Below are 16,291 nucleotides of genomic sequence, written 5' to 3' on the forward strand. Positions count from 1 at the left end.
CTTTGAAGAGAACATCATGAGGGTGATATCTTCATTCGTGAATGAGTTGAATTTAAATGAGGGAGAGTTCCACAAATTGCCAGCCTAGCTCTGTCTTTCATAATCCTCAAAGTCCAATGGCAAGGCAGAAGTCAAGGCACCTAGCAATATTCCAGAATACAGCTGGCATCTTCAATGTCTCATCAAGCTCTAAGCTTTCCACAGTGTCAGCCATAGCTGCCTTCATGGCCAGGATTATAACGAGAATTTATATTGCATGTTTACCTTAAATATTTCCCTATGGAATATTCAGAACTCTTTTTAGAAGTTTATTTGCATATTTACCCTATACCCAATGAGAATCAAGGGGACACTTACAAAGAAAAACTTGGGGCTTTTATTAGGTCCAGGAAATACTTCAAAGTAGACAATATCAGAACATAGAGGTTGGTCCTATACTACAAAAGTTTGGGGAGGCACCTATAGTTAGGGAACATGAGTAAATTTTCCAAATCAAGGAAGAAAACTAATCCTCTGCCATAAAGAATAATAGGAGAAAGGAACTGAGGATTTGGCTTTGAGCAGTGTAACATTAATTTACTCCCCTAATGCAGATTGAGTTTATATATAAATTATTTGGGAAATATTTGTTTAAAGTTGGATAGTTTGTGGCTAAAATGCAGGAAGTCTACTTGAAACAACCACAAGAAAGGGTGCTGTGAGAAACTCAACTCTTCAAATGAAAAATATGGTGCTCTGGTGAAATAGTGCCAGAAAAAGAAAAAGATAGATGTGCAGTTCTGTAACTGATTGTGTGAGCAAACCATGTCATTTATAGGCTTCAGTCAGTCAATTAACAAGAATTTGTTAAGCTCTTACTATGTGCCAAATATTGAGTTAAGCACTAGGGATATAAGTGAGGGCAAAGACATCCTCCTTGCCCTCAGAAATCTCCCATCCTAAATATAATGGCAACTAGCCAACAACCACATACAAACTAGGTAGCGACACTATATTATAGAGGTCATCACAGAGAGAAGGAACTAAACTGAACGTCTCTTACAGGAGGTGGAAGTTTAGTTGAAACTTGAAGGAAGTCAGAGAAGCCAAGAGATGGAGCTGAGGAGGGTGAGGATTCCAGGTAAGAACAGCCAGGGAAAATTCATAGTCAGAAGACAGAGTGTTTTGTTTGAGGAATATCAAAGAGGGCCATTGAATTATAGAATAAGTGTAGGGGTATAAGGTATAAAAAGACTGAAAAGTTAATAAATGGATTGGGAAGGACTTTAAAAGCCAAATAGAGGATTTTTAATATGATCCTAGAGCAATTTCCTCACTTTCAAAATGAGAGGGTTGGTCTAGATCAGGAATCCATGGACCTCCAAAGGGTTTCAGGAAGTCTGTGAACCTGGATGGAAAAGAATATTGCAGTATAAATGGTTTAGTTTTTATTTTGTACATTTAAAAACATTATTCTAAAGTGGGGTTCATAGGCTTCAAGAGAATGCAAAAATAGCAAAAAAAAATTAAGAACTCTTGGACTAAATGATCTCTAAAGCAGTTTCAGTTCGAAGAATCCATAAGGCATTGGGCACCATCCAAGAGGAGTCAGGTTGAATACTTACTAGAATCAAGGCATAGCACCAGCTAAGGTACTACCTGAGGGCAGCTACTATTTGCATTAGAACTTCGACAGGAGTCCCCTTAAAACTGAAAAAGAGATAAGAATATTAGATGAAAATGCAGAAAAACTTTAGAACATGTCGGAAAGCTGGCTGTATAAGAATCCCTTCCTTGAAACCCCTAGTGAATAAGCCCCCAGAGCAGGGACCACGCGCAGCAGATGAGCAATTTGCCACAGCAGGCAATCACTGGAGCTAGCCACAAGAGCTATCAACAAAAATAACAGAGAACTGCTTGTTTCACTTCCAGTGAGTATGGAGGTCAAGAAGAATTTTCCAGTAACCCACAGAGAGTATTTATGTTTATGTCTCTTCTAGCATCAAGTAATAACTATGTGTATACAACGTGAAGATTGGTGTCCCTACAGAGGAGGAGGTGAATGGGTTTAAGGAGTATCTCTACTCTCCAGGGTATCAGGGAGAGTAAAGGGTTTCTCAAAAGAATAGAAGTATTTTCTAAGGAGAAACAAAGAAAAAAAAAGGGATCTAAAGTAGCAGGGGGCAATCCTAAACTCTACTTAGTTGAAAGGTGAAAAAAATTGCTAAACAGAAATAAGAGAAGCTCACAGAATTTTTGAAATTATTTATTCTATATGAGACTCTTCCCATAGTAAGTGGAGCTTCCAGCTCTGAGTACAAATCAGCTTCTTATTCAATGAGGAATAAAGATAGGGATCTACAGACACCATCAGAAGGCACCATGAGAAAATGTTTTGTGTGAAAAATATATAGTGGCCTGGAAAGACTTACATGAAGTGATACAAAGTGAAAGAACAAGGAGAACTTTGTACACAGTAAGAACAAAAATGTGTGATAATCAACCATCAATGATTTAATTATTACCAATAAGGCAAGGATCCAGGACAGCTCCAAGAGATTCATGATGAAAAAGCTATACATTGCCATAGAAAGAACAGACAGAGTCTAAATGCCAGCTGAAACGTACTATTCTTTACTATATTTCCTCTACAAATTTTTCTTGTGTTAGCAATGTGTCTCATTTCACAGCATGATAAAAATGGAAATATATATTATATGATAATATATGTACCATCTATATCATATTATCTGCCTTCTTGTGGGGGGGCATAGGGGAGGTCGAAAGAGAACATAAATTGCAAAATATCAGAAAACAAATATTTAAAAATTCTATTAAAAAAGAAAGAAATATAATGGCCTTAATGAGCTAAAGCTCGACAGTGTGGCATGGTAGCCAAAAACAAATGTAGTATTCAGTTATCTTAATAGAGGTTTATTGTCTAGAATTAGACACTACTTATATTCTGTCTGTTCAGACCATGCCTGAAATACTGTTCTCAGTTTTGGTGCATCAAGGCAGGAAAAAAGTCTGTTACTTGACAGCATTAGTTCATAGAGGTCTTCCCAGTTTCTCCTTCAAAGTAAAGGGATTAGGATGTCAAGGGATGGTTTGTTAAAAGACCTGAGAGTATGTATCTTGAAGTTCAGAACATCATATGACAGTGTAACAACTGTTAGCAGTTACTTGAGAAACTGTTATTCAAAAGGAAAATCAGACTGGTTCTGCTTAAGTTTAAGGATTAGAATTTAAAGTATAGACACTTCAAAGGAGTAAATTTCTACCTAATATAAGGAAAATCTTGCTAATAATTCTCCTCTGAGAGAATATAAGTTCCTTGAGGTCAGGGATTGTTTCTTTCCTTTTCTTTTTCTTTTTTTTTACCTTGCATCCTCCATAACTTGTATAATGTCTGGAGCATAGCAGGCACTTAATAAATATTTATCAATTGATTAAATTAGAGATAGCAGAAGGTATAATGGAAGTACTTTCATGAGTAGTGAAGAAGCTAGTAACTTAAGCTTCATTTTCAGATTTAAGTTGGATTACATGTTTTCTAAAGTCTCTCCCATTTCTGAGATTCTATGATACTCATCTTCGGCAAGTCCATTCACAATTCCGTAATTCAATTTCCTCACTTATGAAATGATATGGTTTGGCCAGATTATCTCTGAAAGCTTTCCAGTTCCATAATCTTATTATTCTCTTCATAGTATATTTTATGAGACTTAGACAGGTAAAATTACTTGACCAAGAACATTATTAAATTAAAAAGTTCCAGACCCAGGAATTTAATGTCTTTGGACCTCTCTCTAAAAGTGGGTTCTTTCTAGTATATCAAACTGATTCTTGTAGTTCCAGAAAACTTAGGAATATTTAAACTGAAGAAATTCTAGGGATGAGTTGAAGCTGATTCTTGAGTTATTTCATCTTTAGATGCTAGGTCCTTTCTCTACACCAAGAAGAATGCAGCCTAGAAAAAGAGGACTAGTGGAATATTATAAATAGATCAAAAGGAGTATGCCAATTGTCAGGATATGAAAATCATTTTGCTTGAAAGGGATTTTTGTGATGGTAGCAAGCAGTGTACTTTGGTACTTGAGCTAAAGACGTAGAAAAATCAGGATCTCATAACTTTCACCAAGTAAAACAAAGATACTTTCCCTCCTCTGTGACATACAGGAGAAGAAAGAAAAAAGAAAGAAGGGAAGAAAAAGGAGGAAAGATACCTATTATTTAACACTACTAGAGAAGCAATGCAAGTGTTATCACTACCATTTTACAGGTTAAGGAAGAAATTGAGGGTAAAAAATTGGTCCAAGGTCCCATGGATAGCAAGTGGCAGAAGAGGGGACCATAAGCCCAAGCCATTTGACTTCAAAGACTGTATTTCGACAATAATCTTGAGTTGCCTGAAAAGCTAGCCATAAAGACAAATTTTATATATTGAACCATATTTTTTCCATGGACTCGTGTTATAAAATTGACAGTTCCTTGGGGTTTTCCAGAAAGCAACAAAGAAAATCAGAGTTAAGTAGTGCCTGATAGCAGTCAAGACTTCATCGAGAAGACTTGTGCCTCAGGGTTATCACAGTCATAACTAGGACACAACAATTGGGATTTTGCTCTCAGGCACCAAAATTTAGAGACTTCCAATAGTACTTGCACTCCTTCAGCAGTACAGAAACAACTGAGCTTAGCACCAAAATAGCAAAAATAATTCGTTAAACTATAAAGACATCAGATGCTATTACTTTCTCACAGGAGATACATAACCTTCCCGTCCTTGACCTGCTGAACCAACTGCTCCAAGTGGAGCCCCTTCAGTAAGTGCCTCAAGGGGTGCAAGGGTTTATCTACTCCAACCAATGAGCACTGTCCCAGAGTTTCTCTCTTGCCCTCTCCCAACAGAATTTGTCTTCAAAAGTTTATTTTAAGGTATATTTTGTGCTGGCCATATGGATTGCCAAAACTGCTATTTGTGGATCTGAGTATTACATTTCTTGGTCCTTGTTATGTCTATTAGTATATATGCTTCTTAAATAATGTATACATTCATAATGGATATATTATAAATGGATATGTTTCTACATATATATTTCCTAATATTTAATGTATATTAATTTAGGATAGGGACCTGCAATTGCATCAGTGTAGGGAAACCCAAGTCTCTAAATTCTTTCTACATATTTAGATAAGCAACTTCTATTTAACTTAATATTTTATTGGAGTTGCCTAGGGCTCTGACAGCATAAGTGATCCACCTGTCTATGGTCACATAGCAAATATTAGTCAGAGACAAGATTTGAATGCAAGTCTTTTTAAGTCCAAGGATAGCTTTATGTCCACTGTGTCATGGTGTCCTTTTAGTTACTCATAAGACATAAATCAAAAGTTGGAAGGGACTGTAGAGACCATCTAATCCAATCCTCTTATATTAGAGATGACAAAACTGAGACCCAAGAAAGTTTAGTGATGTGCCCAAGGTCATAAAGGTAGATTTTTCAGAAGCAGAATTTGAAGCCAGATACTCTGACTCAAGGGCAAATGATCTTTCCACCATACCATGATGCCTTAGCCTATGTATAAATAAATGTAGATATAACCTTAGATACAAACATAGAGTTCTGAATATCACAGCATATCCCTTTAGTATACATGTTCTGGTCTTCATTTCTTAGCATGTAATTGTAATAGAGAGCAATTTTCTAATGTGTAGTGCCATTTTAATGAAGTAATCTATACAGAAAAAAGCAAATTTTACTTTATTGAATACCAAGTGCCACTGATTCTGTTATTCACACTTAGATGGGTAATTCACCCACAAAGGCAGTGTAACATGAATTGCTACCACCATGTTCTTAGCAACAGCTGCCCAAATGGCAGCCTTCAGTTGAAATTTGCCATCCTTTCTCATCCACAGGCACCTATATTACAAATCTTGTCATAATGAACCCCAGAAGACTGTCTAAACTCCACGTTCTTTAATTGTATTGAAATTTTCTCATGTCATGATATTTGAAGTGAGTATGCTTTTGCTCAAGAGTTTGGACTTTAAAGGGAAAAGAAATGCACAGAAAAGCTTCTGTTGGACAAGAAAATATTTTTTAATTCTAAAGTACTTCAGTTCACAAGTACACTAAGCACCTACTATGTGTAAGTCATGATGCTAGGTGTTACTAAGACAAAGGTAAAAAGGATAAATAACTTGTCACAATGAGATTAGAGGTATATAAATAATAGCATTTTTATATAACTTACTATGTTCCAGTTCTTTTACAATTATTATCTCATTTAATCCTTAGAATAATCCTGAGAGGCACATTCTATTATTATTCCCATTTTAGAGATGATGAAACTAAAATTAAGTGACTTGCTAAGGGTCACATAATTGTCAAAGGCCAGATTTGAAATTAGGGGTTTTAAACTCAAATCTTTTGATTCCAGGTTCACCCCACCTCACTCCAGAAAACTAAGGCAAGCATTCTGGAGTCTTCATAAATGAGACAGTCTGCCCATGGCCAAGCAAGAAATGGAGGGTCTTTTGGAAGGCGTTAAAGTAACAATATTTCTTTGAGAGTTTCTCACTGAACTAGGAAACCTCTAACCCAGAGAGAGGTCCTTAACATTTTTCATAATGCCCCTCTTTGGATATTTGGTAAGCCTATGAACACCTTTTATAATTATGTTTTCAATTGTATAAAATAAAATACATAATATTAGAATGGAAAATAATTATATGGAAATTGAGGTATATTTTCCCATCTAAGTTTACAGCCTCACTGATTCATTGACCCTAGGTTAAGAATTTCTGCTCTCAAGGTCCCTTCTATTCCTATAATTGCATTTAGACTGAGGGAGTTAGACTGAGTACAGTCAGGTATATTGGATCTGTGAGAAACCAAGTATGCTCAGATAAAAGTGGCGTGATTATATATATTTTGATGAGATAGCATTCATGCTGAAGATGAAGGAGTCAGCCCATATAAGAATGAGACATCTATTTAGCTTCCTAATGCCTTACCCTTCAAGAGTTAATTTTCCCTGGACAACACTAGATCTGGGACCCAAAAACCTAGTCACCAACCTTTCTTTTGACTCAGGTTTTAAAATCTCAGAGAGCAGGATCCATGTGTATGCATAGAATCACTTAATGTGCTATCTAATATAAACCCACATGCAAATAGATACTTAAATAAATTCCTTTTGATTATGTTAATCCATAATATGAAAAATATATCTCCTACTCTCCTACCCACAAGGACATATGATGATAAATGAGACTATATGTATGTGAATACCTTGAATTTTTTAGAATAGAGCTTCTTTATATATCTAAGATGCCACTTTTATAAATAACTAATAATGATAAGAAGAATAAATTTTGTATAAGAAAAATCAGAACTCATCATGTTTAGGTCCTTGAGGAGATACTATGAAATCTGCTTTTGATGACCCAATAATAGCTGTTACTTGAGGTTTCTGATAAATGGAAATATGATAGTGAGAGAAAGTAAGGGAAACTCTAAAGACTCACTATCCCTAATTGTTCTACATTTATGAATAGCAATGGGTCTTAATTATTTGCTGTTCTGATTATTCTAATCATATCATACTTTATACATATATATTTTCCTGGTGACCATTAAAGATGAAATTTATCTTTCAAATGACATGGTTAGCCACATATAGCTGAGTAAGAAACATTACTGATCAAATTAAAGGGACCATGTGGGAATGACCGACTGATTTGGCCTTCTCTTCGATAGCCATGATGTCTTAGGATAAATGTCCCAATTCTCACCTTTATCAGTTTTCTTTAAACAGTCACTTTCTCTCCATTTCCAAATGCTTAAATCAGCTCTGTTCAAAGGAGGAACATATTAATAGCAAGCTCTCTATTCCCTCTAGGATGCTTTCAAGTCTTCTCTGTTTTTAATCTTTTTCCCAGCTCCAAAACTAACTGCATTGAGTGATGTGAATACCAGGCTTCTTATTTCTGTATGGAGATGGCCAGATTGAGTTTCGCAAAGATGAAAAATAAAATAAAATATAATAAAACTCACCTTCCATAAAACTGTGGATTTGAAAAAGTGCATCACGATAAAGATTAAGAAAGGATTCCAAAAAAGAGGAAGATATAAAATATTTCCATCTTATCTATAGAGAGGTGAGAAACTCTAGTATAAACAGAGTGATGCTGACCTGCTCCTTAATAACACAGAAAGATAAAGAACACTGAGACAGAGTTTGGAGTGTATCTGAAGAAAAATACAAGGTTGGGGGTTTGGGATTCACATCACACAGAGAAAAGGGGCTGTTGATTTAAGTGGTGTGAGAAAATGGAGAAGATACTGCTTAAAACGGTAACCAATGTTGTTTATTTTGGATACAAGCTGGAGAATAATATTATGGCAGAGAAAAAGAAGTTATCTCTTGTGAATTGTCTTGAATTATGGGGGGAGCAAGAGAGGCTTACAGCGTATGACATTTAGAATTGCAATTTCTAAGCAGAGCGCCATGTCTGATATATCATTTATTGTCTCTGTCTCCATCCTTCTCGGGCTGCATTAAGGACAGATTCAAACCTCTCTTCTCTGGGTCTCGGTTTTCATGTTGATTTGGAGGACATCCTCCCCCCTTCTTTTCAACAGAGACATATTTTTCTCCCCCTCTGAATGTTTGTTGCTTTGCTAAATATTCAGGTCTAGGAAGCTATTTTCTTTGCTTTTTGCATGAGTCATATCCCCTCTCTTTCTGGAATTGAACATTTTTTTCTTGAGAGAAAGAATTGTCCAGGAAAAGGTCACTAGTAGAGCCATGGGTCATCTAACATGTTTTGATTAAAATCGATGCTTAACTCTTCTGGTTAGAGTTGTTTCTCTTGGGCCAGTGAAACAATGCATGCCAGATCATATATCACATCATGTTGGTTCAGAAGATCAAAAAGACGGTTCCAATTACCACATGGTGTTCTCGTCTACTTCCTGTTGTAAAAACGTGCTTGTTCTATGGGGTCACTATTTGTTAGTGTTTCTTCCCCTCTTCCTAAGCAGGGCATATCAGTGCCAGGCAAAGAGGGTATGTCACTAAGATCATTAAGACTGCTACATAACATGTGCCGGTATGCATTCTCACATGATTTAAGAATAATGACCCACACAGAACACATTAATTTTTGGGAAGTGCTTTTAAGAACATGAGATCTCAGGATCTTCACAATAAAACCTGTGAGATAGCTACCAAAGGTAGGTAGAAAATAAATATCTACTACACACCTACTTTGTACCAGGCACTGTGCTAAAATGTTACAACGACCTCATTAGATCCTCACCACGACCTTGGGGAATAGTACTATGGTTGCCCCCAATTTATATTTGAGGAAACTTTGTCAAACAATGACTTGCCCAGTCGCACAACTGCTAGGTGTCTGAGACCAGATTTAAACTCAGGTCTTTCTGACTGCAGAGCTAGTTCTCTATCTCCATTGTGCCCCCTAGACAAACTATTATTATATTATATAAATATATTATAGGTATATGAATATCCTTACATTACTAACAGATCCCTAAAGCTGAGAGGTCAGTGTGACTCCCCAATAGTTGTACAGTTAATATATGCCAGAGGTAGAATTTGAAACTGTGTTGTACTCTATCTGCTACAATATTTATATACCTACATAGTTACTCTTTTTTTAAAAAAAGCAGATGGTTATCCATTCACGAATTGATTATAATACTTGACTTTGTGCAAAAGAAATATTGATTCAGTAAAAAAAGTTTATTTTATAATACTGCCCACTTTAATTACAATGAATGTCAAAAGTACATTTTTGAACTAACTACATTTTAAAAGGAAAAAATAATAAAATACACTTTCACTGAGATAGAAAAAATGAAAACTTTGAAAATATATTTGATATTGGACTCATTGTTTTAAAACATAGTAAAATTTGGGGAAATTTCTTTTTACAAACTTCATTACACTTTCATTAATGATTTTCCTGAAATTCCATCTTCTAACCTGCAGATAGGCTGGTTTCTGAATGTGGGGTTTATATTCTAAATACACAATCTTTTATCTAACATTACCTACAATCAAATGGAATTTGGCACAAAGTGAATCTATTTTCATACCTATTATATGCACATCATAAATAATGCTGTCAATTCCTAGGAAATGTTTCATGAATTGACTCAGAGGATAGAGTATTTGCAATGCTCCAACCTAAACATATAGCATAACTATAAAGTCATGAAGGTTATTTTTATTATATACATGTGTATATACATGTATATGTATGAGGGGGCATGTATGTATGTGTAACCCTGACTTCACACATGAATCATTTGCATAAAATTTTTCCTCCTGATGGAGAGAAGAATATCTCTCCTCTCTTGGAGCACACACAACACACACAGACACATATGTACATCTATACACAAACCCATCTGATACATTTAAACAAGGGTTATCCCTCAAGGAAACCTTTATACAAGGTTTTGCTCTTGGCTTTGCTCTGTTGAGCTTGTTCGATACTTTCAGAATTGCCTTCAGACATAACTAGAATACTCATATTTTTATGACTTGCAAGTTGTATACCATCTTTACTTTTAAATTTTTAACTTTTTTAAGTAGCAACTAGAAATTCCACAACTTGAACATAAACTGTATTCTTCAGTCTTGGCTCTAAATAATTCTAGATCATTGCAAAAATTAAATCCAACCTTAAAGGACATAAATTGTTATCGCCGAAGATATTCAAGCAAACACATCATGGGCTCAGTAACCAACAACAGCACTATTGGCAGAAGATCACATTGACTTTCCAAGGGAGAATATATAACAATATGTTGAACACATTGCCTCACAATCATATCACACATATGCACACACATGCATACATATAAAGATATATTTAGGAGTTAAGGGCAATAGCACTAGACCTGTGATTTCAATGTTTCCTCCAGTGATATGGATTGCCAATTTATCTGCAACTTATTTTCTAAAAAGTTTCCTGACATGCTAAAAGGTTAAGTCATTTGATTATTGTCCCATAAGTAATCTATGTCTGAGATAGGACATGAAAAATGATCTCGACTCCACAGCTAGTCCTTTATAAGCTAAACTGCTAAGTACATATATGTCTATGTCTACACATGTAGTGTACAACTACATATGTGGTTACTACAATTCAAGAAGCATTTGTTGAGAGTCTAGAATGTGCCATGCACTGTTAATGAACACATGGAAATGTATTTTTTAAGCAGTTACTTAAATATTAGGTACTGTACTATGTCCTTGAGTGGATTATACTCTGTTGGGAGGAAACAACATATAGATAGACAAGATAGATAGATAGATAGATAGATAGATAGATAGATAGATAGATAGATAGATAGATAGATAGATAGATAGATAGATAGATGGATGGATGGATGGATGGATGGATACTATACACACATGTACACATATGTAGACATATACAGGAAATATAAAGTTTTATAACAGGACTGGGACCCTAATAATAAAGAGGATCAGGAAGAGCCATGTGGAAGAGATGACATGTGAGCTAATTCTTGAAGAACCTTAAGAATTCTAACAGCCAAAAAGAAGCAGCAAGTTTATTCCAAGTATGGGGAACAGTCTGGGGCACAGAAAAGGAAGAGGGAATGTTGTGTACAGAGAACATCAAATCAGTCAGTGTAGATGGATTATAGAGTTCTGTTAATGGAGCTAGGTACAATAAACCAGGAAAGAAAGACTAGAACCAAACTGTAAAAAGCTTCAAATATCAACCATGGGAGTCTGTATTTCATCTTAAAAAGGGAGGCACTAGACTTTCTTAAGCAGAGAAGTGACATAGTCTCACTTTGGCTTCAGGAATATCAATTTGTTAGCTGATTGAAGGATGGAATGGAGAAAGAAGAGGCTGGATAAAGGGAGACCAATTAGGCTGCTATTATAATAGTAGATTAGGGTGATGTCCATATTATGAGTAGAGAGAAGGGAAGAGGTACATGAGATGTCATGGAAATAGAACTGTTAAGACTTAGGGAGTGATTCTATATGAGGTGAGGAAGAGTGAAAATAGGACAATTATAGCTCAGGTGACAAACTGATATAACTGGAAAGACAGCAGCAGCATCCATAGAAATAGGGAATTTAAGGAAAGAATTCATTTTTGGAGGGCAATCCTGATGTCTGTGATATATGTGCCTGTATATGGATATGCACATGCAGAGTTATGTGAAAATCCATACACATAGCATATGTGAGCGTGTGTCCGAGTTACCTAACCTCATCCATTGTTTCTATGAAAATACAATGATAGGAAACACAATGATATAGAGATCACTTGGATTTCTGTGACCATATGATTTATATTTTGGATAACTGGCTGAACAATATTACAAGAAGGATTCACACCATTATCAAGTGGTAATATAGTAATGATATTGAAGAAAACATTTCTATTAAAACAATGTTGGAGTATATTTGCATGGGTGTAAGCTCATACATGTGCTTAATTATGTTTTTATGTACCAAATGTTCATACTAAACATATTATAAACTCTAACTAAAAAAAGTCATATTGGTGTCACTTGAAAGTCTATTTTCTGTTTCCATATTATGTGATAAACATTTAGACTTAACATTCTCCTTCAATTCTCTCTCTACATATAACCACACCATTTCCTCTGAGACTGCAGGTAAAAATGTCCCTCTTCTATATAAAGCCAATCTCAACTTCTATGCCTAGAAAAGTGACTCCTACTCTACATACTGAAGATTCCTCGATGTGACCAAAGAACTATGGCAAGGAATCACACCCACCTAGTACTGTCATTTTTAACTTTATTTGGTTCTAACAAAATATATAACAATAATATACAATACTATAACATGGAACACTGCAAAATATTTTTAAGTTGTTCTAAGGCTCGAAAAAGGATGGAAACCATTGAATAGATCTCTTTTTCACTCTACTCATACAGATATTTTCTTCCTCATTACATCTCCTTTCTTCTTTTCTTTTCTTTCTCTTCTCTGTCCTTCCTTCGCTCTCTCCTTTTCTGTCTCTGTCTCTCTATTTCTTTCTCTGCCTCTTTCTTTCTGTCTTTGTCTCCTTCTTTCTCCGTTTCCTCACCCAATTTACTGACTCCTCTCCTTCTGCCTCTAAACCTACTGCCAATCTTTTCTCAAAATATCTTTATTTTAATATAATTTTGCTATGAGAAATAATGAATAAGATGACTTCAGAAAAGTCTGGAAAGATACAAATTAACTGATGCAAAGTGAAGTGAGTAGGATCAGAACACTGTACTCAGTGACAGCAATATTGTATGATGATTACTAATGGCTTAGCAATTCTCAGCAATACAATGATTTATGATAATTCCAGTGGACTTATAATGAAAAATCCTATCCACCTCCAGAAAAAAGAATTGACAAAGTATTAAAGCAGATAAAAGCATACTAGTTTTCACTTTATTTTCTTCATGGTTATTTGTCTTATTTTATATGAGTTTTCTTCCACAACATGACCAATATAGAAATATTTTGCATGATTGTACATGTGTAATATAGGTCAAATTGCTTACCATCTCAGAAGGTGGTGTATGAAAGATGGAAGGAGAGACTTTGGTACTCTAAATTTATAAATGGTACTCTAAATTTAGAAAATGAATGTTTATATTTGTTATTGCATATAATTAGAAAAGTAAATATATTTTGAAAATTAATTTAATTTTTAATGCCTTCAATTAAGTCACCATTTTCTAAATGGTGATTCTTTTCTAAAACATCTGGCATCTACACTAGCACTTTATTAAACCTGCATTGTGAAGTTCACCATTCACCTCTTTTGCTAACTCCAGTGAAAATTTTTCTTTCTTCATTTTCTCTATAGCAGTCCACTCTGCTAATCACCTCCTTCTTTAAAATCTCTCCCTTTAGCTTCTAAAATTCTACAATAACTTGGATTTCTATTTGTTTGTTTAATTATTCCTTCTTTATTTATATTACTATTTCCTCTTCTTCCTTATAATTCTTAACTTTGAGCATTCTCCATGTACATTCTCCAATGTAGGGTCCTAGACTTTTGTCAGTACAACTTGTTATACTCTGTCCCTCAGAGACTATAGATGCCAAGACCATTTTCATGGTCTCATCCATCAATGATATGCTCCCAACAATACAGTGGTGTGGAGCAGCTAAGTGGCACAATGGATTGAGAGTCACACCTGGATACTGGGTTCAAATCTGGCCTCAGACACTTCCTATCTATGTGTCCCTAGCCAAATAACTTAATCCATCTATGGACTTCTCCACAGGTTTGAAAATTTTAGGGGGTATGGGTTGGCTTGTATGACTGTTTGCCCAGTCAGGCTCTCAGGATCTGGATGTTGGCTTGGACATAAGTTCCCAAACCTCTGAGAGCAGATGTTGGGTGGTGGGGTGTGGCTTGATCTTGACTTTCTTTCCCTCCTTGCTATGACTTCTTACTGGCTCTGCTCTCCTCTCACCTCAGTGCCCCAGCTGTTCTTTGCCTACCTTTTGGGTTTTTCTTTTCTTGAAAGTTGTTTCTGTATCCTTGTTGGTTCTTTCACTCCTGTATTCATTTTGTAGCAATATTTTAATCTTAGTAAGAGAGGATTCTCATGGTGGCATGGAGCTCCAGGATTACTCCACCATCTTGGCTCCACCACCCAGAAGTCCACAGTAATACATTTCTACAAACTTTTCCTCTAAGATATCTTTAAAAGCATTCTTCTCTTCATATTCACTACCATTTACTATCCTTAATCCAAGTTCTCATTACCTGTCCCTAATTTGTTTTCATAGCCCCCTAGCTAGAATCCTTGCTTTGAAACTCTAAACTATTCTATTCTATTCTGCAATTCTCTTTAGGTTGATAACTTCTACTGCAAAGGCTTGTCAGTGTCCTGGGGTTTTCCCTTCACACACACATACATACACACATGCAGATACACATACAAACACATACCACTTGTTCTGAAAATAAAATTATCCATACTTATTTGGGATGCCAAGATTATTTCTTATATCTCTACTTGGAAAGTTGCCTGATACAACAAATTTCCATTGTCATTTTGTCACAGAGATGTTCAGGTTGTGGTCATGTTTTAAGTTATTGGTTGTTTAAATGTTGTATAAGCCAGTAACTATTCATAGAATCATAGGATGTTAGAGTTGGGAGAGGCATTAAGGACATTTAATTTAATACATTGCATTTTATAGATGAAGAAACTGAAGACATTTAAAGGGGGAGTAATTTAGCCATAGTCACCTGGGGAATTATATTCATAGTTAGGGATTTAGTGGGGGGACATAAGGAGAGGGATAGGGAATAGATTTATTTCATAAGTACTGTAATAGTGGGAGAGATAGAGGGGACCATGTATAGGTGTTTGAGAAACTCCCAGGTGAGTAAACTCTTTCTATCCATGCAAAGTAGCCCCTTTGCTATAACAAATAGTCTTAGAGAGCTTCCTGAAGCATTGATATGTTGTGACTTTCCAAGATCACCCAACCAGTTTATATTGGAGATGTAAATTGAACCCAAATCTTTGGGGCTTCAAGGATTACTCTACTTACTATTCCAGCCACAAATAAATACAGTTTCCTGGAATGTCTGAATAAAGAGGATTAAGATAAAACCTAGTAAAATTTTGGAAGAGGTGAAGTTTGTCTTCAAAATCACATTATTGTCCCTTTGTATGCCATTCTTTTCATATACTATGTCCCTCCCCTAAAGACTGCCTGAGCATTCAACCACCATGCTCCACACAAATATAGTTTCTCATAATTGCCATCTTTCCTTATGTCCTACATCCTCTCTTCTGATACTTATTTTCCATTTGCTCCATGCCTTTGACAGTTTTTTTTTGGTAGCTAAAGCTATATGAGAATCTAATTTATGTGTAAGAGCTATTAGTAGATAACCATCATAATAACAGCTAATAATTGATGAAGAAAATACAAGATAATTTACACAAATATCAGAAATATCAAAGGAGGACACTGATAGAAGATTAGACATCTTACCTTTGTTGTAATTTCTTCCCCTTTCTCTATCTAATGTTATTTCTTTGCAATATCCCTTTTGCTGTAGTATTACTTAGAGTTCCTTCCTTCCTTCCCTATTCAAGTCTTCTTATCTTTCTATCTTGCTATGGTTTCATCATTCTGATGGCTTCTTTTTTACTTTTCATTCTTCTTTTGTTTTGATAAGTTACCTTCTCTCCTATTATTGCTTCCTCCTCAATCTCAAGAACAAGTCAGAAAG

This window comes from Monodelphis domestica, chromosome 7 (genome assembly GCF_027887165.1).
Source record: "Monodelphis domestica isolate mMonDom1 chromosome 7, mMonDom1.pri, whole genome shotgun sequence".
Classification (NCBI taxonomy): domain Eukaryota; kingdom Metazoa; phylum Chordata; class Mammalia; order Didelphimorphia; family Didelphidae; genus Monodelphis; species Monodelphis domestica.